At 76.1% G+C, this 23,011-nt stretch overlaps 13 non-coding genes across 13 annotated transcripts; all 13 read left to right on the forward strand.

The window, feature by feature from the left end:
• Positions 1 to 185: 185 nt before the first annotated feature.
• On the forward strand, positions 186 to 304 carry LOC140596857 (5S ribosomal RNA). The gene has a single exon (XR_011998728.1). It is a non-coding gene; the product is annotated as a 5S ribosomal RNA (ribosomal RNA).
• Positions 305 to 1,982: 1,678 nt separating this feature from the next.
• LOC140596858 (5S ribosomal RNA) lies at positions 1,983 to 2,101 on the forward strand. Its single transcript, XR_011998729.1, has one exon. It is a non-coding gene; the product is annotated as a 5S ribosomal RNA (ribosomal RNA).
• Positions 2,102 to 3,764: 1,663 nt separating this feature from the next.
• LOC140596859 (5S ribosomal RNA) lies at positions 3,765 to 3,883 on the forward strand. Its single transcript, XR_011998730.1, has one exon. It is a non-coding gene; the product is annotated as a 5S ribosomal RNA (ribosomal RNA).
• A 1,672-nt stretch (positions 3,884 to 5,555) lies between these two features.
• LOC140596860 (5S ribosomal RNA) lies at positions 5,556 to 5,674 on the forward strand. The gene has a single exon (XR_011998731.1). It is a non-coding gene; the product is annotated as a 5S ribosomal RNA (ribosomal RNA).
• Positions 5,675 to 7,346: 1,672 nt separating this feature from the next.
• On the forward strand, positions 7,347 to 7,465 carry LOC140596862 (5S ribosomal RNA). The gene has a single exon (XR_011998733.1). It is a non-coding gene; the product is annotated as a 5S ribosomal RNA (ribosomal RNA).
• Positions 7,466 to 9,131: 1,666 nt separating this feature from the next.
• LOC140596863 (5S ribosomal RNA) lies at positions 9,132 to 9,250 on the forward strand. The gene has a single exon (XR_011998734.1). It is a non-coding gene; the product is annotated as a 5S ribosomal RNA (ribosomal RNA).
• Positions 9,251 to 10,905: 1,655 nt separating this feature from the next.
• LOC140596864 (5S ribosomal RNA) lies at positions 10,906 to 11,024 on the forward strand. The gene has a single exon (XR_011998735.1). It is a non-coding gene; the product is annotated as a 5S ribosomal RNA (ribosomal RNA).
• A 1,684-nt stretch (positions 11,025 to 12,708) lies between these two features.
• On the forward strand, positions 12,709 to 12,827 carry LOC140596865 (5S ribosomal RNA). The gene has a single exon (XR_011998736.1). It is a non-coding gene; the product is annotated as a 5S ribosomal RNA (ribosomal RNA).
• Positions 12,828 to 14,490: 1,663 nt separating this feature from the next.
• LOC140596866 (5S ribosomal RNA) lies at positions 14,491 to 14,609 on the forward strand. The gene has a single exon (XR_011998737.1). It is a non-coding gene; the product is annotated as a 5S ribosomal RNA (ribosomal RNA).
• Positions 14,610 to 16,272: 1,663 nt separating this feature from the next.
• On the forward strand, positions 16,273 to 16,391 carry LOC140596867 (5S ribosomal RNA). Its single transcript, XR_011998738.1, has one exon. It is a non-coding gene; the product is annotated as a 5S ribosomal RNA (ribosomal RNA).
• A 1,663-nt stretch (positions 16,392 to 18,054) lies between these two features.
• Positions 18,055 to 18,173, forward strand: LOC140596868 (5S ribosomal RNA). The gene has a single exon (XR_011998739.1). It is a non-coding gene; the product is annotated as a 5S ribosomal RNA (ribosomal RNA).
• Positions 18,174 to 19,825: 1,652 nt separating this feature from the next.
• On the forward strand, positions 19,826 to 19,944 carry LOC140596869 (5S ribosomal RNA). The gene has a single exon (XR_011998740.1). It is a non-coding gene; the product is annotated as a 5S ribosomal RNA (ribosomal RNA).
• Positions 19,945 to 21,616: 1,672 nt separating this feature from the next.
• On the forward strand, positions 21,617 to 21,735 carry LOC140596870 (5S ribosomal RNA). The gene has a single exon (XR_011998741.1). It is a non-coding gene; the product is annotated as a 5S ribosomal RNA (ribosomal RNA).
• Positions 21,736 to 23,011: the final 1,276 nt, after the last annotated feature.

The raw sequence follows: 23,011 nt of genomic DNA on the forward strand, positions 1-23,011 counted from the left end.
GGCAGGCGCCCTCCGCCACCCCGGGCGCGGCGCGGGAGGCGGTCAGTCAATCAATCAGTCGGGCCGGCAGGCGAGCATGCAGGCGGGCTGGCGCGATCGGGCGGGCGGAGGGCTGAGGAGCGGCGGGCGCCTGGCCCGGAGAGGCGCAGAGCAGGCTCTTGGGGCGCCCAGCGGCAGCCGCGGACGTCTACGGCCATACCACCCTGAACGCGCCCGATCTCGTCTGATCTCGGAAGCTAAGCAGGGTCGGGCCTGGTTAGTACTTGGATGGGAGACCGCCTGGGAATACCGGGTGCTGTAGGCTTTTTTTCCTCGGCCTTTTGCCTGCCTTCCTGTCTGTCCCTTGGCCGCCAACGCCCCCTCGACCAACGCGGCGGCGGCGGCGGCGGCGGCGGCGGCGGCGGCGGCGGCGGCGCCCCCCTCCGGGCGACCCGTGGCATGGCCCCCGCCCCGCCGGAAGCACCGCAGGGCGCCGCGGAGCACCGAGGGCGCCGGCTGCACGGGCAGGAGGCCACACACATGCACCACCTCCTCTTCCTCTCAAGCCCTTCACCCTCGCAGCCCGCCCTTCAAGCACACCCACCCACGTCCTAGCCGGCCGCGCGTCCCAGGGCGCCGCGGGGGCCCGAAGGCGGCCGACGGAGGGGACGGGGCGACAGCAGGAACCTCGGGGCCGGGGCGGGGAGGGGGCGGTCGCTGGGGGGAGCCGGGCGGGGGCTGGATCCCGTCTCCGCAGGCCTGCGAGCCCCTCCGGGGGGCCGGGGCGGGGCTTTGGGGGCCGGGGCCGGGGCGGGGCTTTGGGGGCCGGGGCCGGGGCCGGGGCCGGGCCCGCCTGCGGGCCCTCCTCGCCCCGCCCCAATCTCCGCCCCCAGGCCCGCCCCCAGCCCCTAGCAATTCCCTGGCACCGCCCCCAGCCTCCAAGCCACCCAGCCACCCGCAACCCCCCCCACCTTCGGCCCGGGCCCGCCTGCACCTTCTCTCCGAAGGACATGCCCTGCCTCCCCCGCGGACCACCGTCCCTTCGGCCCTCAGCCACGACGTCCACGCTCCGCGGGCCCGGGACACCAGATGGCCCGACCGCCCGGGGCCTCAGGCCCCGTTGGCACTGGGCTGCGCGCTCCGCGGCCCCGCAACAGCCAAGGCCACAGCGACGCGGGGGCGGCCGGCACCCATGCCGAAAAGGGCCGCGCGCAACACAGCAAGAGACACAAGAGAGACTCGCTCCGCGCCTGGGCGTGGGCGCCGCGCACGCAACACAGGCACACGGTCCCGCGGCGGTTCGGCTGATGGGCAGGAATGGGGGCAGAACGGCATCCCTGACACCGTGGCTGCAGGGCCCGCGGCTGCCAGGGCTCCTAAGGCAGCTCCAGGGCCTGCGCCCCTCCGGCGGGGTGGCTGCCTCGCCCCCACAGGCCTTGTGGCCCAGCTCCGAGTGCCCGTGTCCCTCCGTCTGTGTGTGTGTGTGTGTGTGTCTGTCTGTCTGTCGTGGGCACCTGTGTCTGTGTCCCTGCCTGTCCGAGGATGGGGTCCGGCGGCGCGGGCGGCCCCGGCTTGGCTTTGAGCCAGGCCGGCTGAAGAACAGGAGAGGCCAGGGGTCGTCCGGAGCCGGCCGGCGCCGGCCCGCGGCACCCCCCCAGCCAGTGAGCGGTCCGAGGTGGGGCGGCGTGCCATCCGGGGAGCCGAGCGGCGGCGACGCGCCCGCCAGGCCGGGGACGGGAGCGCGCCCGGGCTCCGGCGACAGCCTCCGCTCCGGGGTGCGGGAGGCGTCTTGGCCCCCACCCCCCCCGCCCGGCCCGGGGCAGGCGCCCTCCGCCACCCCGGGCGCGGCGCGGGAGGCGGTCAGTCAATCAATCAGTCGGGCCGGCAGGCGAGCATGCAGGCGGGCTGGCGCGATCGGGCGGGCGGAGGGCTGAGGAGCGGCGGGCGCCTGGCCCGGAGAGGCGCAGAGCAGGCTCTTGGGGCGCCCAGCGGCAGCCGCGGACGTCTACGGCCATACCACCCTGAACGCGCCCGATCTCGTCTGATCTCGGAAGCTAAGCAGGGTCGGGCCTGGTTAGTACTTGGATGGGAGACCGCCTGGGAATACCGGGTGCTGTAGGCTTTTTTTCCTCGGCCTTTTGCCTGCCTTCCTGTCTGTCCCTTGGCCGCCAACGCCCCCTCGACCAACGCGGCGGCGGCGGCGGCGGCGGCGGCGGCGCCCCCCTCCGGGCGACCCGTGGCATGGCCCCCGCCCCGCCGGAAGCACCGCAGGGCGCCGCGGAGCACCGAGGGCGCCGGCTGCACGGGCAGGAGGCCACACACATGCACCACCTCCTCTTCCTCTCAAGCCCTTCACCCTCGCAGCCCGCCCTTCAAGCACACCCACCCACGTCCTAGCCGGCCGCGCGTCCCAGGGCGCCGCGGGGGCCCGAAGGCGGCCGACGGAGGGGACGGGGCGACAGCAGGAACCTCGGGGCCGGGGCGGGGAGGGGGCGGTCGCTGGGGGGAGCCGGGCGGGGGCTGGATCCCGTCTCCGCAGGCCTGCGAGCCCCTCCGGGGGGCCGGGGCGGGGCTTTGGGGGCCGGGGCCGGGGCGGGGCTTTGGGGGCCGGGGCCGGGGCCGGGGCCGGGCCCGCCTGCGGGCCCTCCTCGCCCCGCCCCAATCTCCGCCCCCAGGCCCGCCCCCAGCCCCTAGCAATTCCCTGGCACCGCCCCCAGCCTCCAAGCCACCCAGCCACCCGCAACCCCCCCCACCTTCGGCCCGGGCCCGCCTGCACCTTCTCTCCGAAGGACATGCCCTGCCTCCCCCGCGGACCACCGTCCCTTCGGCCCTCAGCCACGACGTCCACGCTCCGCGGGCCCGGGACACCAGATGGCCCGACCGCCCGGGGCCTCAGGCCCCGTTGGCACCGGGCTGCGCGCTCCGCGGCCCCGCAACAGCCAAGGCCACAGCGACGCGGGGGCGGCCGGCACCCATGCCGAAAAGGGCCGCGCGCAACACAGCAAGAGACACAAGAGAGACTCGCTCCGCGCCTGGGCGTGGGCGCCGCGCACGCAACACAGGCACACGGTCCCGCGGCGGTTCGGCTGATGGGCAGGAATGGGGGCAGAACGGCATCCCTGACACCGTGGCTGCAGGGCCCGCGGCTGCCAGGGCTCCTAAGGCAGCTCCAGGGCCTGCGCCCCTCCGGCGGGGTGGCTGCCTCGCCCCCACAGGCCTTGTGGCCCAGCTCCGAGTGCCCGTGTCCCTCCGTCTGTGTGTGTGTGTGTGTGTGTCTGTCTGTCTGTCGTGGGCACCTGTGTCTGTGTCCCTGCCTGTCCGAGGATGGGGTCCGGCGGCGCGGGCGGCCCCGGCTTGGCTTTGAGCCAGGCCGGCTGAAGAACAGGAGAGGCCAGGGGTCGTCCGGAGCCGGCCGGCGCCGGCCCGCGGCACCCCCCCAGCCAGTGAGCGGTCCGAGGTGGGGCGGCGTGCCATCCGGGGAGCCGAGCGGCGGCGACGCGCCCGCCAGGCCGGGGACGGGAGCGCGCCCGGGCTCCGGCGACAGCCTCCGCTCCGGGGTGCGGGAGGCGTCTTGGCCCCCACCCCCCCCGCCCGGCCCGGGGCAGGCGCCCTCCGCCACCCCGGGCGCGGCGCGGGAGGCGGTCAGTCAATCAATCAGTCGGGCCGGCAGGCGAGCATGCAGGCGGGCTGGCGCGATCGGGCGGGCGGAGGGCTGAGGAGCGGCGGGCGCCTGGCCCGGAGAGGCGCAGAGCAGGCTCTTGGGGCGCCCAGCGGCAGCCGCGGACGTCTACGGCCATACCACCCTGAACGCGCCCGATCTCGTCTGATCTCGGAAGCTAAGCAGGGTCGGGCCTGGTTAGTACTTGGATGGGAGACCGCCTGGGAATACCGGGTGCTGTAGGCTTTTTTTCCTCGGCCTTTTGCCTGCCTTCCTGTCTGTCCCTTGGCCGCCAACGCCCCCTCGACCAACGCGGCGGCGGCGGCGGCGGCGGCGGCGGCGGCGGCGGCGCCCCCCTCCGGGCGACCCGTGGCATGGCCCCCGCCCCGCCGGAAGCACCGCAGGGCGCCGCGGAGCACCGAGGGCGCCGGCTGCACGGGCAGGAGGCCACACACATGCACCACCTCCTCTTCCTCTCAAGCCCTTCACCCTCGCAGCCCGCCCTTCAAGCACACCCACCCACGTCCTAGCCGGCCGCGCGTCCCAGGGCGCCGCGGGGGCCCGAAGGCGGCCGACGGAGGGGACGGGGCGACAGCAGGAACCTCGGGGCCGGGGCGGGGAGGGGGCGGTCGCTGGGGGGAGCCGGGCGGGGGCTGGATCCCGTCTCCGCAGGCCTGCGAGCCCCTCCGGGGGGCCGGGGCGGGGCTTTGGGGGCCGGGGCCGGGGCGGGGCTTTGGGGGCCGGGGCCGGGGCCGGGGCCGGGCCCGCCTGCGGGCCCTCCTCGCCCCGCCCCAATCTCCGCCCCCAGGCCCGCCCCCAGCCCCTAGCAATTCCCTGGCACCGCCCCCAGCCTCCAAGCCACCCAGCCACCCGCAACCCCCCCCACCTTCGGCCCGGGCCCGCCTGCACCTTCTCTCCGAAGGACATGCCCTGCCTCCCCCGCGGACCACCGTCCCTTCGGCCCTCAGCCACGACGTCCACGCTCCGCGGGCCCGGGACACCAGATGGCCCGACCGCCCGGGGCCTCAGGCCCCGTTGGCACCGGGCTGCGCGCTCCGCGGCCCCGCAACAGCCAAGGCCACAGCGACGCGGGGGCGGCCGGCACCCATGCCGAAAAGGGCCGCGCGCAACACAGCAAGAGACACAAGAGAGACTCGCTCCGCGCCTGGGCGTGGGCGCCGCGCACGCAACACAGGCACACGGTCCCGCGGCGGTTCGGCTGATGGGCAGGAATGGGGGCAGAACGGCATCCCTGACACCGTGGCTGCAGGGCCCGCGGCTGCCAGGGCTCCTAAGGCAGCTCCAGGGCCTGCGCCCCTCCGGCGGGGTGGCTGCCTCGCCCCCACAGGCCTTGTGGCCCAGCTCCGAGTGCCCGTGTCCCTCCGTCTGTGTGTGTGTGTGTGTGTGTCTGTCTGTCTGTCGTGGGCACCTGTGTCTGTGTCCCTGCCTGTCCGAGGATGGGGTCCGGCGGCGCGGGCGGCCCCGGCTTGGCTTTGAGCCAGGCCGGCTGAAGAACAGGAGAGGCCAGGGGTCGTCCGGAGCCGGCCGGCGCCGGCCCGCGGCACCCCCCCAGCCAGTGAGCGGTCCGAGGTGGGGCGGCGTGCCATCCGGGGAGCCGAGCGGCGGCGACGCGCCCGCCAGGCCGGGGACGGGAGCGCGCCCGGGCTCCGGCGACAGCCTCCGCTCCGGGGTGCGGGAGGCGTCTTGGCCCCCACCCCCCCCGCCCGGCCCGGGGCAGGCGCCCTCCGCCACCCCGGGCGCGGCGCGGGAGGCGGTCAGTCAATCAATCAGTCGGGCCGGCAGGCGAGCATGCAGGCGGGCTGGCGCGATCGGGCGGGCGGAGGGCTGAGGAGCGGCGGGCGCCTGGCCCGGAGAGGCGCAGAGCAGGCTCTTGGGGCGCCCAGCGGCAGCCGCGGACGTCTACGGCCATACCACCCTGAACGCGCCCGATCTCGTCTGATCTCGGAAGCTAAGCAGGGTCGGGCCTGGTTAGTACTTGGATGGGAGACCGCCTGGGAATACCGGGTGCTGTAGGCTTTTTTTCCTCGGCCTTTTGCCTGCCTTCCTGTCTGTCCCTTGGCCGCCAACGCCCCCTCGACCAACGCGGCGGCGGCGGCGGCGGCGGCGGCGGCGGCGGCGGCGCCCCCCTCCGGGCGACCCGTGGCATGGCCCCCGCCCCGCCGGAAGCACCGCAGGGCGCCGCGGAGCACCGAGGGCGCCGGCTGCACGGGCAGGAGGCCACACACATGCACCACCTCCTCTTCCTCTCAAGCCCTTCACCCTCGCAGCCCGCCCTTCAAGCACACCCACCCACGTCCTAGCCGGCCGCGCGTCCCAGGGCGCCGCGGGGGCCCGAAGGCGGCCGACGGAGGGGACGGGGCGACAGCAGGAACCTCGGGGCCGGGGCGGGGAGGGGGCGGTCGCTGGGGGGAGCCGGGCGGGGGCTGGATCCCGTCTCCGCAGGCCTGCGAGCCCCTCCGGGGGGCCGGGGCGGGGCTTTGGGGGCCGGGGCCGGGGCGGGGCTTTGGGGGCCGGGGCCGGGGCCGGGGCCGGGCCCGCCTGCGGGCCCTCCTCGCCCCGCCCCAATCTCCGCCCCCAGGCCCGCCCCCAGCCCCTAGCAATTCCCTGGCACCGCCCCCAGCCTCCAAGCCACCCAGCCACCCGCAACCCCCCCCACCTTCGGCCCGGGCCCGCCTGCACCTTCTCTCCGAAGGACATGCCCTGCCTCCCCCGCGGACCACCGTCCCTTCGGCCCTCAGCCACGACGTCCACGCTCCGCGGGCCCGGGACACCAGATGGCCCGACCGCCCGGGGCCTCAGGCCCCGTTGGCACCGGGCTGCGCGCTCCGCGGCCCCGCAACAGCCAAGGCCACAGCGACGCGGGGGCGGCCGGCACCCATGCCGAAAAGGGCCGCGCGCAACACAGCAAGAGACACAAGAGAGACTCGCTCCGCGCCTGGGCGTGGGCGCCGCGCACGCAACACAGGCACACGGTCCCGCGGCGGTTCGGCTGATGGGCAGGAATGGGGGCAGAACGGCATCCCTGACACCGTGGCTGCAGGGCCCGCGGCTGCCAGGGCTCCTAAGGCAGCTCCAGGGCCTGCGCCCCTCCGGCGGGGTGGCTGCCTCGCCCCCACAGGCCTTGTGGCCCAGCTCCGAGTGCCCGTGTCCCTCCGTCTGTGTGTGTGTGTGTGTGTGTCTGTCTGTCTGTCGTGGGCACCTGTGTCTGTGTCCCTGCCTGTCCGAGGATGGGGTCCGGCGGCGCGGGCGGCCCCGGCTTGGCTTTGAGCCAGGCCGGCTGAAGAACAGGAGAGGCCAGGGGTCGTCCGGAGCCGGCCGGCGCCGGCCCGCGGCACCCCCCCAGCCAGTGAGCGGTCCGAGGTGGGGCGGCGTGCCATCCGGGGAGCCGAGCGGCGGCGACGCGCCCGCCAGGCCGGGGACGGGAGCGCGCCCGGGCTCCGGCGACAGCCTCCGCTCCGGGGTGCGGGAGGCGTCTTGGCCCCCACCCCCCCCGCCCGGCCCGGGGCAGGCGCCCTCCGCCACCCCGGGCGTGGCGCGGGAGGCGGTCAGTCAATCAATCAGTCGGGCCGGCAGGCGAGCATGCAGGCGGGCTGGCGCGATCGGGCGGGCGGAGGGCTGAGGAGCGGCGGGCGCCTGGCCCGGAGAGGCGCAGAGCAGGCTCTTGGGGCGCCCAGCGGCAGCCGCGGACGTCTACGGCCATACCACCCTGAACGCGCCCGATCTCGTCTGATCTCGGAAGCTAAGCAGGGTCGGGCCTGGTTAGTACTTGGATGGGAGACCGCCTGGGAATACCGGGTGCTGTAGGCTTTTTTTCCTCGGCCTTTTGCCTGCCTTCCTGTCTGTCCCTTGGCCGCCAACGCCCCCTCGACCAACCGGCGGCGGCGGCGGCGGCGGCGGCGGCGGCGGCGGCGGCGGCGGCGGCGCCCCCCTCCGGGCGACCCGTGGCATGGCCCCCGCCCCGCCGGAAGCACCGCAGGGCGCCGCGGAGCACCGAGGGCGCCGGCTGCACGGGCAGGAGGCCACACACATGCACCACCTCCTCTTCCTCTCAAGCCCTTCACCCTCGCAGCCCGCCCTTCAAGCACACCCACCCACGTCCTAGCCGGCCGCGCGTCCCAGGGCGCCGCGGGGGCCCGAAGGCGGCCGACGGAGGGGACGGGGCGACAGCAGGAACCTCGGGGCCGGGGCGGGGAGGGGGCGGTCGCTGGGGGGAGCCGGGCGGGGGCTGGATCCCGTCTCCGCAGGCCTGCGAGCCCCTCCGGGGGGCCGGGGCGGGGCTTTGGGGGCCGGGGCCGGGGCGGGGCTTTGGGGGCCGGGGCCGGGGCCGGGGCCCTCCTCGCCCCGCCCCAATCTCCGCCCCCAGGCCCGCCCCCAGCCCCTAGCAATTCCCTGGCACCGCCCCCAGCCTCCAAGCCACCCAGCCACCCGCAACCCCCCCCACCTTCGGCCCGGGCCCGCCTGCACCTTCTCTCCGAAGGACATGCCCTGCCTCCCCCGCGGACCACCGTCCCTTCGGCCCTCAGCCACGACGTCCACGCTCCGCGGGCCCGGGACACCAGATGGCCCGACCGCCCGGGGCCTCAGGCCCCGTTGGCACCGGGCTGCGCGCTCCGCGGCCCCGCAACAGCCAAGGCCACAGCGACGCGGGGGCGGCCGGCACCCATGCCGAAAAGGGCCGCGCGCAACACAGCAAGAGACACAAGAGAGACTCGCTCCGCGCCTGGGCGTGGGCGCCGCGCACGCAACACAGGCACACGGTCCCGCGGCGGTTCGGCTGATGGGCAGGAATGGGGGCAGAACGGCATCCCTGACACCGTGGCTGCAGGGCCCGCGGCTGCCAGGGCTCCTAAGGCAGCTCCAGGGCCTGCGCCCCTCCGGCGGGGTGGCTGCCTCGCCCCCACAGGCCTTGTGGCCCAGCTCCGAGTGCCCGTGTCCCTCCGTCTGTGTGTGTGTGTGTGTGTGTCTGTCTGTCTGTCGTGGGCACCTGTGTCTGTGTCCCTGCCTGTCCGAGGATGGGGTCCGGCGGCGCGGGCGGCCCCGGCTTGGCTTTGAGCCAGGCCGGCTGAAGAACAGGAGAGGCCAGGGGTCGTCCGGAGCCGGCCGGCGCCGGCCCGCGGCACCCCCCCAGCCAGTGAGCGGTCCGAGGTGGGGCGGCGTGCCATCCGGGGAGCCGAGCGGCGGCGACGCGCCCGCCAGGCCGGGGACGGGAGCGCGCCCGGGCTCCGGCGACAGCCTCCGCTCCGGGGTGCGGGAGGCGTCTTGGCCCCCACCCCCCCCGCCCGGCCCGGGGCAGGCGCCCTCCGCCACCCCGGGCGCGGCGCGGGAGGCGGTCAGTCAATCAATCAGTCGGGCCGGCAGGCGAGCATGCAGGCGGGCTGGCGCGATCGGGCGGGCGGAGGGCTGAGGAGCGGCGGGCGCCTGGCCCGGAGAGGCGCAGAGCAGGCTCTTGGGGCGCCCAGCGGCAGCCGCGGACGTCTACGGCCATACCACCCTGAACGCGCCCGATCTCGTCTGATCTCGGAAGCTAAGCAGGGTCGGGCCTGGTTAGTACTTGGATGGGAGACCGCCTGGGAATACCGGGTGCTGTAGGCTTTTTTTCCTCGGCCTTTTGCCTGCCTTCCTGTCTGTCCCTTGGCCGCCAACGCCCCCTCGACCAACGCGGCGGCGGCGGCGGCGGCGGCGGCGGCGGCGGCGGCGGCGGCGGCGGCCCCCCGCCGGAAGCACCGCAGGGCGCCGCGGAGCACCGAGGGCGCCGGCTGCACGGGCAGGAGGCCACACACATGCACCACCTCCTCTTCCTCTCAAGCCCTTCACCCTCGCAGCCCGCCCTTCAAGCACACCCACCCACGTCCTAGCCGGCCGCGCGTCCCAGGGCGCCGCGGGGGCCCGAAGGCGGCCGACGGAGGGGACGGGGCGACAGCAGGAACCTCGGGGCCGGGGCGGGGAGGGGGCGGTCGCTGGGGGGAGCCGGGCGGGGGCTGGATCCCGTCTCCGCAGGCCTGCGAGCCCCTCCGGGGGGCCGGGGCGGGGCTTTGGGGGCCGGGGCCGGGGCGGGGCTTTGGGGGCCGGGGCGGGGCTTTGGGGGCCGGGGCCCTCCTCGCCCCGCCCCAATCTCCGCCCCCAGGCCCGCCCCCAGCCCCTAGCAATTCCCTGGCACCGCCCCCAGCCTCCAAGCCACCCAGCCACCCGCAACCCCCCCCACCTTCGGCCCGGGCCCGCCTGCACCTTCTCTCCGAAGGACATGCCCTGCCTCCCCCGCGGACCACCGTCCCTTCGGCCCTCAGCCACGACGTCCACGCTCCGCGGGCCCGGGACACCAGATGGCCCGACCGCCCGGGGCCTCAGGCCCCGTTCAGGCCCCGTTGGCACCGGGCTGCGCGCTCCGCGGCCCCGCAACAGCCAAGGCCACAGCGACGCGGGGGCGGCCGGCACCCATGCCGAAAAGGGCCGCGCGCAACACAGCAAGAGACACAAGAGAGACTCGCTCCGCGCCTGGGCGTGGGCGCCGCGCACGCAACACAGGCACACGGTCCCGCGGCGGTTCGGCTGATGGGCAGGAATGGGGGCAGAACGGCATCCCTGACACCGTGGCTGCAGGGCCCGCGGCTGCCAGGGCTCCTAAGGCAGCTCCAGGGCCTGCGCCCCTCCGGCGGGGTGGCTGCCTCGCCCCCACAGGCCTTGTGGCCCAGCTCCGAGTGCCCGTGTCCCTCCGTCTGTGTGTGTGTGTGTGTGTGTGTCTGTCTGTCTGTCGTGGGCACCTGTGTCTGTGTCCCTGCCTGTCCGAGGATGGGGTCCGGCGGCGCGGGCGGCCCCGGCTTGGCTTTGAGCCAGGCCGGCTGAAGAACAGGAGAGGCCAGGGGTCGTCCGGAGCCGGCCGGCGCCGGCCCGCGGCACCCCCCCAGCCAGTGAGCGGTCCGAGGTGGGACGGCGTGCCATCCGGGGAGCCGAGCGGCGGCGACGCGCCCGCCAGGCCGGGGACGGGAGCGCGCCCGGGCTCCGGCGACAGCCTCCGCTCCGGGGTGCGGGAGGCGTCTTGGCCCCCACCCCCCCCGCCCGGCCCGGGGCAGGCGCCCTCCGCCACCCCGGGCGCGGCGCGGGAGGCGGTCAGTCAATCAATCAGTCGGGCCGGCAGGCGAGCATGCAGGCGGGCTGGCGCGATCGGGCGGGCGGAGGGCTGAGGAGCGGCGGGCGCCTGGCCCGGAGAGGCGCAGAGCAGGCTCTTGGGGCGCCCAGCGGCAGCCGCGGACGTCTACGGCCATACCACCCTGAACGCGCCCGATCTCGTCTGATCTCGGAAGCTAAGCAGGGTCGGGCCTGGTTAGTACTTGGATGGGAGACCGCCTGGGAATACCGGGTGCTGTAGGCTTTTTTTCCTCGGCCTTTTGCCTGCCTTCCTGTCTGTCCCTTGGCCGCCAACGCCCCCTCGACCAACGCGGCGGCGGCGGCGGCGGCGGCGGCGGCGGCGGCGGCGGCGGCGCCCCCCTCCGGGCGACCCGTGGCATGGCCCCCGCCCCGCCGGAAGCACCGCAGGGCGCCGCGGAGCACCGAGGGCGCCGGCTGCACGGGCAGGAGGCCACACACATGCACCACCTCCTCTTCCTCTCAAGCCCTTCACCCTCGCAGCCCGCCCTTCAAGCACACCCACCCACGTCCTAGCCGGCCGCGCGTCCCAGGGCGCCGCGGGGGCCCGAAGGCGGCCGACGGAGGGGACGGGGCGACAGCAGGAACCTCGGGGCCGGGGCGGGGAGGGGGCGGTCGCTGGGGGGAGCCGGGCGGGGGCTGGATCCCGTCTCCGCAGGCCTGCGAGCCCCTCCGGGGGGCCGGGGCGGGGCTTTGGGGGCCGGGGCCGGGGCGGGGCTTTGGGGGCCGGGGCCGGGGCCGGTGCCGGGGCCGGGCCCGCCTGCGGGCCCTCCTCGCCCCGCCCCAATCTCCGCCCCCAGGCCCGCCCCCAGCCCCTAGCAATTCCCTGGCACCGCCCCCAGCCTCCAAGCCACCCAGCCACCCGCAACCCCCCCCACCTTCGGCCCGGGCCCGCCTGCACCTTCTCTCCGAAGGACATGCCCTGCCTCCCCCGCGGACCACCGTCCCTTCGGCCCTCAGCCACGACGTCCACGCTCCGCGGGCCCGGGACACCAGATGGCCCGACCGCCCGGGGCCTCAGGCCCCGTTGGCACCGGGCTGCGCGCTCCGCGGCCCCGCAACAGCCAAGGCCACAGCGACGCGGGGGCGGCCGGCACCCATGCCGAAAAGGGCCGCGCGCAACACAGCAAGAGACACAAGAGAGACTCGCTCCGCGCCTGGGCGTGGGCGCCGCGCACGCAACACAGGCACACGGTCCCGCGGCGGTTCGGCTGATGGGCAGGAATGGGGGCAGAACGGCATCCCTGACACCGTGGCTGCAGGGCCCGCGGCTGCCAGGGCTCCTAAGGCAGCTCCAGGGCCTGCGCCCCTCCGGCGGGGTGGCTGCCTCGCCCCCACAGGCCTTGTGGCCCAGCTCCGAGTGCCCGTGTCCCTCCGTCTGTGTGTGTGTGTGTGTGTGTCTGTCTGTCTGTCGTGGGCACCTGTGTCTGTGTCCCTGCCTGTCCGAGGATGGGGTCCGGCGGCGCGGGCGGCCCCGGCTTGGCTTTGAGCCAGGCCGGCTGAAGAACAGGAGAGGCCAGGGGTCGTCCGGAGCCGGCCGGCGCCGGCCCGCGGCACCCCCCCAGCCAGTGAGCGGTCCGAGGTGGGGCGGCGTGCCATCCGGGGAGCCGAGCGGCGGCGACGCGCCCGCCAGGCCGGGGACGGGAGCGCGCCCGGGCTCCGGCGACAGCCTCCGCTCCGGGGTGCGGGAGGCGTCTTGGCCCCCACCCCCCCCGCCCGGCCCGGGGCAGGCGCCCTCCGCCACCCCGGGCGCGGCGCGGGAGGCGGTCAGTCAATCAATCAGTCGGGCCGGCAGGCGAGCATGCAGGCGGGCTGGCGCGATCGGGCGGGCGGAGGGCTGAGGAGCGGCGGGCGCCTGGCCCGGAGAGGCGCAGAGCAGGCTCTTGGGGCGCCCAGCGGCAGCCGCGGACGTCTACGGCCATACCACCCTGAACGCGCCCGATCTCGTCTGATCTCGGAAGCTAAGCAGGGTCGGGCCTGGTTAGTACTTGGATGGGAGACCGCCTGGGAATACCGGGTGCTGTAGGCTTTTTTTCCTCGGCCTTTTGCCTGCCTTCCTGTCTGTCCCTTGGCCGCCAACGCCCCCTCGACCAACGCGGCGGCGGCGGCGGCGGCGGCGGCGGCGCCCCCCTCCGGGCGACCCGTGGCATGGCCCCCGCCCCGCCGGAAGCACCGCAGGGCGCCGCGGAGCACCGAGGGCGCCGGCTGCACGGGCAGGAGGCCACACACATGCACCACCTCCTCTTCCTCTCAAGCCCTTCACCCTCGCAGCCCGCCCTTCAAGCACACCCACCCACGTCCTAGCCGGCCGCGCGTCCCAGGGCGCCGCGGGGGCCCGAAGGCGGCCGACGGAGGGGACGGGGCGACAGCAGGAACCTCGGGGCCGGGGCGGGGAGGGGGCGGTCGCTGGGGGGAGCCGGGCGGGGGCTGGATCCCGTCTCCGCAGGCCTGCGAGCCCCTCCGGGGGGCCGGGGCGGGGCTTTGGGGGCCGGGGCCGGGGCGGGGCTTTGGGGGCCGGGGCCGGGGCCGGGGCCGGGCCCGCCTGCGGGCCCTCCTCGCCCCGCCCCAATCTCCGCCCCCAGGCCCGCCCCCAGCCCCTAGCAATTCCCTGGCACCGCCCCCAGCCTCCAAGCCACCCAGCCACCCGCAACCCCCCCCACCTTCGGCCCGGGCCCGCCTGCACCTTCTCTCCGAAGGACATGCCCTGCCTCCCCCGCGGACCACCGTCCCTTCGGCCCTCAGCCACGACGTCCACGCTCCGCGGGCCCGGGACACCAGATGGCCCGACCGCCCGGGGCCTCAGGCCCCGTTGGCACCGGGCTGCGCGCTCCGCGGCCCCGCAACAGCCAAGGCCACAGCGACGCGGGGGCGGCCGGCACCCATGCCGAAAAGGGCCGCGCGCAACACAGCAAGAGACACAAGAGAGACTCGCTCCGCGCCTGGGCGTGGGCGCCGCGCACGCAACACAGGCACACGGTCCCGCGGCGGTTCGGCTGATGGGCAGGAATGGGGGCAGAACGGCATCCCTGACACCGTGGCTGCAGGGCCCGCGGCTGCCAGGGCTCCTAAGGCAGCTCCAGGGCCTGCGCCCCTCCGGCGGGGTGGCTGCCTCGCCCCCACAGGCCTTGTGGCCCAGCTCCGAGTGCCCGTGTCCCTCCGTCTGTGTGTGTGTGTGTGTGTGTCTGTCTGTCTGTCGTGGGCACCTGTGTCTGTGTCCCTGCCTGTCCGAGGATGGGGTCCGGCGGCGCGGGCGGCCCCGGCTTGGCTTTGAGCCAGGCCGGCTGAAGAACAGGAGAGGCCAGGGGTCGTCCGGAGCCGGCCGGCGCCGGCCCGCGGCACCCCCCCAGCCAGTGAGCGGTCCGAGGTGGGGCGGCGTGCCATCCGGGGAGCCGAGCGGCGGCGACGCGCCCGCCAGGCCGGGGACGGGAGCGCGCCCGGGCTCCGGCGACAGCCTCCGCTCCGGGGTGCGGGAGGCGTCTTGGCCCCCACCCCCCCCGCCCGGCCCGGGGCAGGCGCCCTCCGCCACCCCGGGCGCGGCGCGGGAGGCGGTCAGTCAATCAATCAGTCGGGCCGGCAGGCGAGCATGCAGGCGGGCTGGCGCGATCGGGCGGGCGGAGGGCTGAGGAGCGGCGGGCGCCTGGCCCGGAGAGGCGCAGAGCAGGCTCTTGGGGCGCCCAGCGGCAGCCGCGGACGTCTACGGCCATACCACCCTGAACGCGCCCGATCTCGTCTGATCTCGGAAGCTAAGCAGGGTCGGGCCTGGTTAGTACTTGGATGGGAGACCGCCTGGGAATACCGGGTGCTGTAGGCTTTTTTTCCTCGGCCTTTTGCCTGCCTTCCTGTCTGTCCCTTGGCCGCCAACGCCCCCTCGACCAACGCGGCGGCGGCGGCGGCGGCGGCGGCGGCGCCCCCCTCCGGGCGACCCGTGGCATGGCCCCCGCCCCGCCGGAAGCACCGCAGGGCGCCGCGGAGCACCGAGGGCGCCGGCTGCACGGGCAGGAGGCCACACACATGCACCACCTCCTCTTCCTCTCAAGCCCTTCACCCTCGCAGCCCGCCCTTCAAGCACACCCACCCACGTCCTAGCCGGCCGCGCGTCCCAGGGCGCCGCGGGGGCCCGAAGGCGGCCGACGGAGGGGACGGGGCGACAGCAGGAACCTCGGGGCCGGGGCGGGGAGGGGGCGGTCGCTGGGGGGAGCCGGGCGGGGGCTGGATCCCGTCTCCGCAGGCCTGCGAGCCCCTCCGGGGGGCCGGGGCGGGGCTTTGGGGGCCGGGGCCGGGGCGGGGCTTTGGGGGCCGGGGCCGGGGCCGGGGCCGGGCCCGCCTGCGGGCCCTCCTCGCCCCGCCCCAATCTCCGCCCCCAGGCCCGCCCCCAGCCCCTAGCAATTCCCTGGCACCGCCCCCAGCCTCCAAGCCACCCAGCCACCCGCAACCCCCCCCACCTTCGGCCCGGGCCCGCCTGCACCTTCTCTCCGAAGGACATGCCCTGCCTCCCCCGCGGACCACCGTCCCTTCGGCCCTCAGCCACGACGTCCACGCTCCGCGGGCCCGGGACACCAGATGGCCCGACCGCCCGGGGCCTCAGGCCCCGTTGGCACCGGGCTGCGCGCTCCGCGGCCCCGCAACAGCCAAGGCCACAGCGACGCGGGGGCGGCCGGCACCCATGCCGAAAAGGGCCGCGCGCAACACAGCAAGAGACACAAGAGAGACTCGCTCCGCGCCTGGGCGTGGGCGCCGCGCACGCAACACAGGCACACGGTCCCGCGGCGGTTCGGCTGATGGGCAGGAATGGGGGCAGAACGGCATCCCTGACACCGTGGCTGCAGGGCCCGCGGCTGCCAGGGCTCCTAAGGCAGCTCCAGGGCCTGCGCCCCTCCGGCGGGGTGGCTGCCTCGCCCCCACAGGCCTTGTGGCCCAGCTCCGAGTGCCCGTGTCCCTCCGTCTGTGTGTGTGTGTGTGTGTGTCTGTCTGTCTGTCGTGGGCACCTGTGTCTGTGTCCCTGCCTGTCCGAGGATGGGGTCCGGCGGCGCGGGCGGCCCCGGCTTGGCTTTGAGCCAGGCCGGCTGAAGAACAGGAGAGGCCAGGGGTCGTCCGGAGCCGGCCGGCGCCGGCCCGCGGCACCCCCCCAGCCAGTGAGCGGTCCGAGGTGGGGCGGCGTGCCATCCGGGGAGCCGAGCGGCGGCGACGCGCCCGCCAGGCCGGGGACGGGAGCGCGCCCGGGCTCCGGCGACAGCCTCCGCTCCGGGGTGCGGGAGGCGTCTTGGCCCCCACCCCCCCCGCCCGGCCCGGGGCAGGCGCCCTCCGCCACCCCGGGCGCGGCGCGGGAGGCGGTCAGTCAATCAATCAGTCGGGCCGGCAGGCGAGCATGCAGGCGGGCTGGCGCGATCGGGCGGGCGGAGGGCTGAGGAGCGGCGGGCGCCTGGCCCGGAGAGGCGCAGAGCAGGCTCTTGGGGCGCCCAGCGGCAGCCGCGGACGTCTACGGCCATACCACCCTGAACGCGCCCGATCTCGTCTGATCTCGGAAGCTAAGCAGGGTCGGGCCTGGTTAGTACTTGGATGGGAGACCGCCTGGGAATACCGGGTGCTGTAGGCTTTTTTTCCTCGGCCTTTTGCCTGCCTTCCTGTCTGTCCCTTGGCCGCCAACGCCCCCTCGACCAACGCGGCGGCGGCGGCGGCGGCGGCGGCGGCGCCCCCCTCCGGGCGACCCGTGGCATGGCCCCCGCCCCGCCGGAAGCACCGCAGGGCGCCGCGGAGCACCGAGGGCGCCGGCTGCACGGGCAGGAGGCCACACACATGCACCACCTCCTCTTCCTCTCAAGCCCTTCACCCTCGCAGCCCGCCCTTCAAGCACACCCACCCACGTCCTAGCCGGCCGCGCGTCCCAGGGCGCCGCGGGGGCCCGAAGGCGGCCGACGGAGGGGACGGGGCGACAGCAGGAACCTCGGGGCCGGGGCGGGGAGGGGGCGGTCGCTGGGGGGAGCCGGGCGGGGGCTGGATCCCGTCTCCGCAGGCCTGCGAGCCCCTCCGGGGGGCCGGGGCGGGGCTTTGGGGGCCGGGGCCGGGGCGGGGCTTTGGGGGCCGGGGCCGGGGCCGGGGCCGGGCCCGCCTGCGGGCCCTCCTCGCCCCGCCCCAATCTCCGCCCCCAGGCCCGCCCCCAGCCCCTAGCAATTCCCTGGCACCGCCCCCAGCCTCCAAGCCACCCAGCCACCCGCAACCCCCCCCACCTTCGGCCCGGGCCCGCCTGCACCTTCTCTCCGAAGGACATGCCCTGCCTCCCCCGCGGACCACCGTCCCTTCGGCCCTCAGCCACGACGTCCACGCTCCGCGGGCCCGGGACACCAGATGGCCCGACCGCCCGGGGCCTCAGGCCGCGTTGGCACCGGGCTGCGCGCTCCGCGGCCCCGCAACAGCCAAGGCCACAGCGACGCGGGGGCGGCCGGCACCCATGCCGAAAAGGGCCGCGCGCAACACAGCAAGAGACACAAGAGAGACTCGCTCCGCGCCTGGGCGTGGGCGCCGCGCACGCAACACAGGCACACGGTCCCGCGGCGGTTCGGCTGATGGGCAGGAATGGGGGCAGAACGGCATCCCTGACACCGTGGCTGCAGGGCCCGCGGCTGCCAGGGCTCCTAAGGCAGCTCCAGGGCCTGCGCCCCTCCGGCGGGGTGGCTGCCTCGCCCCCACAGGCCTTGTGGCCCAGCTCCGAGTGCCCGTGTCCCTCCGTCTGTGTGTGTGTGTGTGTGTGTCTGTCTGTCTGTCGTGGGCACCTGTGTCTGTGTCCCTGCCTGTCCGAGGATGGGGTCCGGCGGCGCGGGCGGCCCCGGCTTGGCTTTGAGCCAGGCCGGCTGAAGAACAGGAGAGGCCAGGGGTCGTCCGGAGCCGGCCGGCGCCGGCCCGCGGCACCCCCCCAGCCAGTGAGCGGTCCGAGGTGGGGCGGCGTGCCATCCGGGGAGCCGAGCGGCGGCGACGCGCCCGCCAGGCCGGGGACGGGAGCGCGCCCGGGCTCCGGCGACAGCCTCCGCTCCGGGGTGCGGGAGGCGTCTTGGCCCCCACCCCCCCCGCCCGGCCCGGGGCAGGCGCCCTCCGCCACCCCGGGCGCGGCGCGGGAGGCGGTCAGTCAATCAATCAGTCGGGCCGGCAGGCGAGCATGCAGGCGGGCTGGCGCGATCGGGCGGGCGGAGGGCTGAGGAGCGGCGGGCGCCTGGCCCGGAGAGGCGCAGAGCAGGCTCTTGGGGCGCCCAGCGGCAGCCGCGGACGTCTACGGCCATACCACCCTGAACGCGCCCGATCTCGTCTGATCTCGGAAGCTAAGCAGGGTCGGGCCTGGTTAGTACTTGGATGGGAGACCGCCTGGGAATACCGGGTGCTGTAGGCTTTTTTTCCTCGGCCTTTTGCCTGCCTTCCTGTCTGTCCCTTGGCCGCCAACGCCCCCTCGACCAACGCGGCGGCGGCGGCGGCGGCGGCGGCGGCGCCCCCCTCCGGGCGACCCGTGGCATGGCCCCCGCCCCGCCGGAAGCACCGCAGGGCGCCGCGGAGCACCGAGGGCGCCGGCTGCACGGGCAGGAGGCCACACACATGCACCACCTCCTCTTCCTCTCAAGCCCTTCACCCTCGCAGCCCGCCCTTCAAGCACACCCACCCACGTCCTAGCCGGCCGCGCGTCCCAGGGCGCCGCGGGGGCCCGAAGGCGGCCGACGGAGGGGACGGGGCGACAGCAGGAACCTCGGGGCCGGGGCGGGGAGGGGGCGGTCGCTGGGGGGAGCCGGGCGGGGGCTGGATCCCGTCTCCGCAGGCCTGCGAGCCCCTCCGGGGGGCCGGGGCGGGGCTTTGGGGGCCGGGGCCGGGGCGGGGCTTTGGGGGCCGGGGCCGGGGCCGGGGCCCTCCTCGCCCCGCCCCAATCTCCGCCCCCAGGCCCGCCCCCAGCCCCTAGCAATTCCCTGGCACCGCCCCCAGCCTCCAAGCCACCCAGCCACCCGCAACCCCCCCCACCTTCGGCCCGGGCCCGCCTGCACCTTCTCTCCGAAGGACATGCCCTGCCTCCCCCGCGGACCACCGTCCCTTCGGCCCTCAGCCACGACGTCCACGCTCCGCGGGCCCGGGACACCAGATGGCCCGACCGCCCGGGGCCTCAGGCCCCGTTGGCACCGGGCTGCGCGCTCCGCGGCCCCGCAACAGCCAAGGCCACAGCGACGCGGGGGCGGCCGGCACCCATGCCGAAAAGGGCCGCGCGCAACACAGCAAGAGACACAAGAGAGACTCGCTCCGCGCCTGGGCGTGGGCGCCGCGCACGCAACACAGGCACACGGTCCCGCGGCGGTTCGGCTGATGGGCAGGAATGGGGGCAGAACGGCATCCCTGACACCGTGGCTGCAGGGCCCGCGGCTGCCAGGGCTCCTAAGGCAGCTCCAGGGCCTGCGCCCCTCCGGCGGGGTGGCTGCCTCGCCCCCACAGGCCTTGTGGCCCAGCTCCGAGTGCCCGTGTCCCTCCGTCTGTGTGTGTGTGTGTGTGTGTGTGTGTCTGTCTGTCTGTCGTGGGCACCTGTGTCTGTGTCCCTGCCTGTCCGAGGATGGGGTCCGGCGGCGCGGGCGGCCCCGGCTTGGCTTTGAGCCAGGCCGGCTGAAGAACAGGAGAGGCCAGGGGTCGTCCGGAGCCGGCCGGCGCCGGCCCGCGGCACCCCCCCAGCCAGTGAGCGGTCCGAGGTGGGGCGGCGTGCCATCCGGGGAGCCGAGCGGCGGCGACGCGCCCGCCAGGCCGGGGACGGGAGCGCGCCCGGGCTCCGGCGACAGCCTCCGCTCCGGGGTGCGGGAGGCGTCTTGGCCCCCACCCCCCCCGCCCGGCCCGGGGCAGGCGCCCTCCGCCACCCCGGGCGTGGCGCGGGAGGCGGTCAGTCAATCAATCAGTCGGGCCGGCAGGCGAGCATGCAGGCGGGCTGGCGCGATCGGGCGGGCGGAGGGCTGAGGAGCGGCGGGCGCCTGGCCCGGAGAGGCGCAGAGCAGGCTCTTGGGGCGCCCAGCGGCAGCCGCGGACGTCTACGGCCATACCACCCTGAACGCGCCCGATCTCGTCTGATCTCGGAAGCTAAGCAGGGTCGGGCCTGGTTAGTACTTGGATGGGAGACCGCCTGGGAATACCGGGTGCTGTAGGCTTTTTTTCCTCGGCCTTTTGCCTGCCTTCCTGTCTGTCCCTTGGCCGCCAACGCCCCCTCGACCAACGCGGCGGCGGCGGCGGCGGCGGCGGCGGCGGCGGCGGCGCCCCCCTCCGGGCGACCCGTGGCATGGCCCCCGCCCCGCCGGAAGCACCGCAGGGCGCCGCGGAGCACCGAGGGCGCCGGCTGCACGGGCAGGAGGCCACACACATGCACCACCTCCTCTTCCTCTCAAGCCCTTCACCCTCGCAGCCCGCCCTTCAAGCACACCCACCCACGTCCTAGCCGGCCGCGCGTCCCAGGGCGCCGCGGGGGCCCGAAGGCGGCCGACGGAGGGGACGGGGCGACAGCAGGAACCTCGGGGCCGGGGCGGGGAGGGGGCGGTCGCTGGGGGGAGCCGGGCGGGGGCTGGATCCCGTCTCCGCAGGCCTGCGAGCCCCTCCGGGGGGCCGGGGCGGGGCTTTGGGGGCCGGGGCCGGGGCGGGGCTTTGGGGGCCGGGGCCGGGGCCGGGGCCGGGCCCGCCTGCGGGCCCTCCTCGCCCCGCCCCAATCTCCGCCCCCAGGCCCGCCCCCAGCCCCTAGCAATTCCCTGGCACCGCCCCCAGCCTCCAAGCCACCCAGCCACCCGCAACCCCCCCCACCTTCGGCCCGGGCCCGCCTGCACCTTCTCTCCGAAGGACATGCCCTGCTTCCCCCGCGGACCACCGTCCCTTCGGCCCTCAGCCACGACGTCCACGCTCCGCGGGCCCGGGACACCAGATGGCCCGACCGCCCGGGGCCTCAGGCCCCGTTGGCACCGGGCTGCGCGCTCCGCGGCCCCGCAACAGCCAAGGCCACAGCGACGCGGGGGCGGCCGGCACCCATGCCGAAAAGGGCCGCGCGCAACACAGCAAGAGACACAAGAGAGACTCGCTCCGCGCCTGGGCGTGGGCGCCGCGCACGCAACACAGGCACACGGTCCCGCGGCGGTTCGGCTGATGGGCAGGAATGGGGGCAGAACGGCATCCCTGACACCGTGGCTGCAGGGCCCGCGGCTGCCAGGGCTCCTAAGGCAGCTCCAGGGCCTGCGCCCCTCCGGCGGGGTGGCTGCCTCGCCCCCACAGGCCTTGTGGCCCAGCTCCGAGTGCCCGTGTCCCTCCGTCTGTGTGTGTGTGTGTGTGTGTCTGTCTGTCTGTCGTGGGCACCTGTGTCTGTGTCCCTGCCTGTCCGAGGATGGGGTCCGGCGGCGCGGGCGGCCCCGGCTTGGCTTTGAGCCAGGCCGGCTGAAGAACAGGAGAGGCCAGGGGTCGTCCGGAGCCGGCCGGCGCCGGCCCGCGGCACCCCCCCAGCCAGTGAGCGGTCCGAGGTGGGGCGGCGTGCCATCCGGGGAGCCGAGCGGCGGCGACGCGCCCGCCAGGCCGGGGACGGGAGCGCGCCCGGGCTCCGGCGACAGCCTCCGCTCCGGGGTGCGGGAGGCGTCTTGGCCCCCACCCCCCCCGCCCGGCCCGGGGCAGGCGCCCTCCGCCACCCCGGGCGCGGCGCGGGAGGCGGTCAGTCAATCAATCAGTCGGGCCGGCAGGCGAGCATGCAGGCGGGCTGGCGCGATCGGGCGGGCGGAGGGCTGAGGAGCGGCGGGCGCCTGGCCCGGAGAGGCGCAGAGCAGGCTCTTGGGGCGCCCAGCGGCAGCCGCGGACGTCTACGGCCATACCACCCTGAACGCGCCCGATCTCGTCTGATCTCGGAAGCTAAGCAGGGTCGGGCCTGGTTAGTACTTGGATGGGAGACCGCCTGGGAATACCGGGTGCTGTAGGCTTTTTTTCCTCGGCCTTTTGCCTGCCTTCCTGTCTGTCCCTTGGCCGCCAACGCCCCCTCGACCAACGCGGCGGCGGCGGCGGCGGCGGCGGCGGCGCCCCCCTCCGGGCGACCCGTGGCATGGCCCCCGCCCCGCCGGAAGCACCGCAGGGCGCCGCGGAGCACCGAGGGCGCCGGCTGCACGGGCAGGAGGCCACACACATGCACCACCTCCTCTTCCTCTCAAGCCCTTCACCCTCGCAGCCAGCCCTTCAAGCACACCCACCCACGTCCTAGCCGGCCGCGCGTCCCAGGGCGCCGCGGGGGCCCGAAGGCGGCCGACGGAGGGGACGGGGCGACAGCAGGAACCTCGGGGCCGGGGCGGGGAGGGGGCGGTCGCTGGGGGGAGCCGGGCGGGGGCTGGATCCCGTCTCCGCAGGCCTGCGAGCCCCTCCGGGGGGCCGGGGCGGGGCTTTGGGGGCCGGGGCCGGGGCGGGGCTTTGGGGGCCGGGGCCGGGGCCGGGGCCGGGCCCGCCTGCGGGCCCTCCTCGCCCCGCCCCAATCTCCGCCCCCAGGCCCGCCCCCAGCCCCTAGCAATTCCCTGGCACCGCCCCCAGCCTCCAAGCCACCCAGCCACCCGCAACCCCCCCCACCTTCGGCCCGGGCCCGCCTGCACCTTCTCTCCGAAGGACATGCCCTGCCTCCCCCGCGGACCACCGTCCCTTCGGCCCTCAGCCACGACGTCCACGCTCCGCGGGCCCGGGACACCAGATGGCCCGACCGCCCGGGGCCTCAGGCCCCGTTGGCACCGGGCTGCGCGCTCCGCGGCCCCGCAACAGCCAAGGCCACAGCGACGCGGGGGCGGCCGGCACCCATGCCGAAAAGGGCCGCGCGCAACACAGCAAGAGACACAAGAGAGACTCGCTCCGCGCCTGGGCGTGGGCGCCGCGCACGCAACACAGGCACACGGTCCCGCGGCGGTTCGGCTGATGGGCAGGAATGGGGGCAGAACGGCATCCCTGACACCGTGGCTGCAGGGCCCGCGGCTGCCAGGGCTCCTAAGGCAGCTCCAGGGCCTGCGCCCCTCCGGCGGGGTGGCTGCCTCGCCCCCACAGGCCTTGTGGCCCAGCTCCGAGTGCCCGTGTCCCTCCGTCTGTGTGTGTGTGTGTGTGTGTGTGTGTCTGTCTGTCTGTCGTGGGCACCTGTGTCTGTGTCCCTGCCTGTCCGAGGATGGGGTCCGGCGGCGCGGGCGGCCCCGGCTTGGCTTTGAGCCAGGCCGGCTGAAGAACAGGAGAGGC

Source organism: Vulpes vulpes, unplaced genomic scaffold (genome assembly GCF_048418805.1).
Source record: "Vulpes vulpes isolate BD-2025 unplaced genomic scaffold, VulVul3 u000000749, whole genome shotgun sequence".
In the NCBI taxonomy this organism is placed as follows: Eukaryota; Metazoa; Chordata; class Mammalia; order Carnivora; family Canidae; genus Vulpes; species Vulpes vulpes.